Raw genomic sequence first — 5,764 nt, 5'->3', positions numbered from 1 at the left:
CCAGAAAACTCCACATCAAAAAATTCTGGCTGAGTGTTGGTGGTTCACACCTTAATCTTCACTTCTTAGGTGGCTGATATCTGATAGTATAGTTTTAAGGGAGCCTGTGGAGCAAAGTTTGTGAGACTTGTCTCCTGTTAACCACCCAAAAGCCAGAAATGAAGATGGGTCTCAAGTATTAGAGAGCTGGGCTTGCGTGAAAAAGCCGCACAAGAGCCATGAGGCACTAAGTTCAAGCACCAGTACAGGCAAAAAAGAAAAAAGAAAAAAAAATCATTTTGTAGGCAGAGTATGGTGTTACAGGTATGTTATCTGAACCCTTGGATGGCATAGGCAGGAGAATCTCTTGTTGGAAGCCAACCTTGCTCAGTTAGTGAGGCTTTTTCAAAATAATCACCCGGCCCTCCCCACTGGTAAGCAGAACTGTTTTCCTCCTTTTAAAGCCACAACTCTTTTGCTTCGTTTCCAATTCTAAATCAGTAAGTTTTGGTAAACAATAAATAAAAACTTGTATATGTTATACTCTTTTCCACACCAAATGCTTGCAAATTTTCACCAAACCCTCCCCCAGCTTTCCACCAGAGAACCTGTCTTCTCCACAATTTCCTCCCTTCCACCCCATTCCCTCCCTTCCACCCCATTCCCTACCCCCCTCCCACACACGCATCTCCTCCCACACATCCCTTCACATTAGTCTCTATATGAAAGGGTGAGGTAGGTCCAGAGGATCGGGAAGGCATTACTTAAAAAAAGACAATTATTTGAAGTACTATATTTATTTTAAAAAGAACTACACATCTGTCAACTGTAGGTTATTATTCAGGTGATTATAACAAAGTTATTCTAGTTTAATATTACATAGCAAATTTCTGTCCATTCTTGAGCTGCTGTGTCATACATTCTCTTGTTACTATGGAAGACTTTCGCAACTTCAGGAGCACAAGTATTTTCCAGGTTGGAGTCACACAGTAAGGAGCAGATGGACAGCAATACCTTGGAGATAGCACAGGTGACCACTTGGAACCCAGGATATCTAGACAAATGTTCCTATCTTTGATGATGTTTGGATGGTAAATTTTTATGGTGAATGTGACCTTGGGTGGCTTAAATGGGCAATCAGGTGGTAACTCGATTGAGAGGAAGAAGACTCCTCCTTCGTATGGGGTACCTTGAGGCCCAATGATGGTAGCTTGCCAGTGGAACAGGTCATCCTCCACCAGGTCTGCAGAGTCCAGTGCTGGAGGATTGAGAGACAATTCCATGAGCTCTTAAGGGCTTCACAGTAACAGTTCTAGTCTTTGAAGTAGAACCTGGTACTTCAGAAGCAGGCTCAGCAGACAGAGGGTTGATGATCACAGCTGTTGTCAAATTCTTAGAAGAATCAATGGTGCCAGATGATATCTGTGGCTCCGCATTACTTTCAGGTTGCTCTTCTAAACTCATGACTCTATCGTCTGGAGGTGGGTGGGCCAAGAAAGCTCTGGTTCTGTGGAGAGCTACTGCTACTAGAATCACCAGAACTTTCTTCTTGTGGTATCTTGCCCTGGTCTGGGGTCCCCGAGACTGACATTTGGGCCCTGTTCAATACCTTTCTGGAAGCTCTGACAGTGGTTAGCCCAGAAATGGAGATTTGAGGGCAGGCTTCGGTTGCCAGTAGTGGTGAATGGCTGCATAGTGTTTGCATCATAATGGAAGCAGTATAGAGTGGAGTGCAGGCAATGTAGGGTCATGTGGGGTGACATTAGAGAGATAAAGGGTCATGTTAGGTGGCATGGTTACAGTGTAAGGATGGTATGCGAGTTATTGTGTGTGTGTGTGTGTGTCACATCCTGAGTAGCTTGGGTGCAATGTGGGGTTTCGTGGGGTCATCTAGAAAGTAGTGTGCACACAGCATCTGGTGTCCTGTACTTGATTGCGTTGGAAGTAGCATAGAGTACATTTAGGATCATGTGGGCTCACGTCAGAAGTAGTTGATGAACTGATTGGGGTCGTGTTGGATGGGAAATGGCACGGAGGGTGTGGCAATTATGCAGGGGTCACATTGGGTGTCATGGAGAGTGTGGGGAAGTAGTGAGAGTGGTGTAGGATGACATAATGTAAGGAGGGGTCATGTGGAAAATGTATGGAGAAGCCTGGGGCACTTGAGTTATGAGTTACTGTAATAAGGAAGGTGGAGAGTAGATGAGGATTCTTTCCTCATCCCTATCATATAAGTACACTTGGATAAGAGTATACACTAGAATGCATAATAGAGATATTAGGTTTTTGATAGAATACTTTAATACTATCATTTACCGCAATTGTATTATTGCAAACTGAAGCATAGGGGAAGTGTTGGAGGGGTACAAGTCCCAGTTGCTGCTGCCATATCCCACCTTGGGTCTAAACTCTACTGGGTTGCAAGCACCCACCTTATTGGAAGAGGGAGTGGAGGTCTGTCTAAAACTTAAATTGATGTCTCCATCCTTGTGGCTCCCCTCAATGGTGGAGATAGTTTTATATCACCAGCATGGGCAGAAAAATTTATCTGAGCTGAAACATGCATGGCTAACTATTCTTGTACCTTGACATATATATTTTTATAATGTGTAATCCCTTTTTATGTTGTAATTTTTTATATCCATAAGTTCTAATAGCCACAGACACATACCCTCCCTTGAACTGACCCCCTTCCCAGTCTTTCCAGGGCCTGTGATGATGGTATCTACACAGAAAAGAGAGCATAAATCTATACTTAGGATCACTTTTTCTTTTTCTTTTCTCTTTTTTTTTTTTTTTGTCAGGCATGCGACTTGAACCCTGGGCCTGACCACTGTCCCTCAGCAATTCAGCTCAAGGCGAGTGCTCCACCACTTGAGCTACAATGCCACTTCCAGTTTTTCTGGTGGTTTATTGGAGATAAGAGTCTCATGGACTTTTCCTGCCTGGGATGCTTTGAACTGCGATTCTCAGATCTCAGCTTTCTGAATAGTTAGCATTACAGGCGTGAGCCACCAACACCTGGCTAGAGTCACTTCTGCACCCTGGGTTTGAGTTTTAAAGACTTCTCCAGTAATGCCATTTCTGAGTTTTCATATTACTGCAGGTTTCCATATTCATGCAGGTTTCCAAATCGCAATGCAGTCCCAAAGACAAAAATTAAGGCATGTTCAAAAATCTTTTCTTTAAGGGGTCCAAGGAGCCCTGAACTTTCCATTCCATTCTCTCCTTTTTTTTCTTTTTTTGTCAGTCATGGGGCTTGAACTCAGGGCCTGAGCACTGTCCCTCAGCTCTTCAGCTCAAGGCTAGCACTCTACCACTTGAGCCACAGTACCACTTCCAGTTTTCTGGTGGTTTAATGGAGATAGGAGTTTCACAGAGTTTCTTGCCAGGGCTGGCTTTGAACCTCAAACCTTAGATCTCAGCCTACTGAGTAGCTAGGATTACAGACATGAGTCACTGGAGCCTGGCTCCATTCTCTCCTTCTTAAGCTGGAAATAATGCATCAAAGTTGGAATGCTGTTGATCTTTACTGCATTAATGGTGGTCAAGATGACAGTATTTGGTCACATCAAGGCTAGAGTCCCTGGGCACTGAGTTTCTTGACCCCCCCCCCAACTATATTTCCAGGCTGGAATATACTGAATCATAGGAAGGACATGGCAGGGCATCATGAGCCTGCTTGAGGATACCCTGCAGGGTAAAGTGCAAAGCCTGTAGGTACTTGAGCAAAGAATGCTTATAAATTTCAGCTTTCTATTCCTCCTAAAGTTTAGGGAGGATAGGAGGTAGTCTACCATACATGGTTTCAAAAGGGGAGAACCCTTCCTTGTATGGACATACTTTGTCCTCAAGAGAGCAAGGGGGAGTAGAATGGTTCAGTTTTCACTGTTTTTAAAAATATATTTTGTCAAGGTTTTCTTTAGAGTCCTATTTACTCTTTCTAGTTGGCTGGAACTTTGGGGCTTGTAAGCACAATGTCATTTCTTTTTTTTTTTTTAATTTAATTTTATTTGTGAACATACTGTACAGAGGGGTTACAATTACATGGGCAAGATAATGCATACATTTCTTACCAAGCATTGCAGCCTCCTCCTTTGTTTACCCTTCACCTCCCTTCCCAGCCTCCTCCCTCCCCCCCACCCAATCCTTCCCCCCCCCCCCCGCTCCCCCCCACTGACATTGTAAAGCTCCTTTTTGACATGATAATTTGTACTTCTCATGCACAATGTCATTTCTGATTTATGTTAGAACTCCAGAAATATCCTTGGAAATTTTTACTATAATTGAAAAGCACTTATCAGATCCCAGAGAGGTGGATAAGCCAAATCAGGGTATTATCTCCTGTAGCAACTTTTATACAACTATGGTGTTTGTCTCTGTTCTAGTAGGGTAAGCCTCTACCCACACAGAAAAGGTATCTTTGTGGACTAGAAGGTACTCATGCCCATCTACAGCAGGTAAAATTTCTGTGAAATCTATTTCTCAATCTTCCCCTAGAGAGGTTCCCCTAGCTCTGATTCCCATGGAGTCTTCACACTTTGTTTTGTGTTAGCCTGTGTGCAAGACCCACATCTGGTCACTAAACTATTTACATGGCTATTTAGGTATGATATTCTTAGAAGTTCAATTAACTTTGTCTGACCCAAATGAGCAGTCTGGTATAGCTGATCTATTATGGTCCTTCCCACAGCCTCAGGTACCATTGGCCTCTCATCTGGCAGAAGCCGCCATCCACCTATTTCTTTAATGGCCTGTTTCTGTGTGGCCAGGTCCAGTTCTCAATCTGTATAAGTAGGATTAGCGGGCAAACTTGGGTATGGAACGACCACTAATATTTGCCCCACTTGATTGGACAGCTTTAGGCAATGACCCCTGGGTAATTTACCAGGGTGACAACTTTTATTAACCAGATTTTTAAAATAAGGCTAGGATTTCCTTGGCATACATAGAAGGCTTGGGCCTATAACCATACCACTGTTTTTTCATGCCATTTTTTTTACCTATTCTACTCCATTTCCCCAAAAATGACTTTGATCTTAAGGGTGTGATGGGTGAAGATCCATCTTCTATAACTTCTTCAATCTGTGTAGGGGTGCTGGCCATACCTAACCACAGAGACCCAAAACTTTAGCATATATTCCAAGGGGTTTCCAGGATCAGATGTTATTTGCAGCAATATTTTATCTCCAAACTAGAAATTATATGTAACATTTAACTTTTAATAACTGCACAGACCTTTTCTTAGGCTATTGCGTTGCCTGTTTAGCACTTTTGTTTGCAAAAGCATTTTCCTGACTGCTTGGAGAACCTGATTTATGGTGACCCTAACAATGACTAAGTTACATGTGCTGGCTTTTTGACAGCTCTCAATAGGGACATCAGCTCAGGTCCATTCCCTATTGGGTACAAACCTCTTTTCCTAAAAAAAAAAAAATTTATGAATTTGGGCTAGTACCAGCCCCAAACTCATTGCCAGTTAGGGCTTTGAGCATATACTGCTGGGATTTTTGATAATTTAAACTACTCTCCATTTGTCAACCTTAGCTTTTTACTACCTACTATAACAAATGACTGATAGGCAAGGGTGTAAATTCTTGCCCAATTACAAAGAAGGCAGACATCATTAAATAGGCATGCTCATAAACTATGTTCTTATGACCTCCCAGCTCTGATTAATTTTGGAGGGTCAAGCACAAATGACTCTAGGATCTGATACCATCTCTGAGCCCGTGTTTTGTAGATGCTCCATTGCTTTGTTCCAGGAGTGTATTTTTCACACTGG

The 5,764-nt window shown here is 42.7% G+C and overlaps 1 pseudogene; it reads right to left on the bottom strand.

The window, feature by feature from the left end:
* Window positions 1-843: 843 nt before the first annotated feature.
* LOC122121069 lies at window positions 844-1,443 on the bottom strand (annotated as a pseudogene).
* Between the last annotated feature and the right edge of the window lie 4,321 nt (window positions 1,444-5,764).

This window comes from Dipodomys spectabilis, unplaced genomic scaffold (assembly GCF_019054845.1).
Source record: "Dipodomys spectabilis isolate Male_0828 unplaced genomic scaffold, ASM1905484v1 ptg000182l, whole genome shotgun sequence".
Classification (NCBI taxonomy): Eukaryota; Metazoa; Chordata; class Mammalia; order Rodentia; family Heteromyidae; genus Dipodomys; species Dipodomys spectabilis.
The sequence above is the reverse complement of the archived record's forward strand: the minus strand, read 5'-3'. Positions and strand labels throughout refer to the sequence as shown.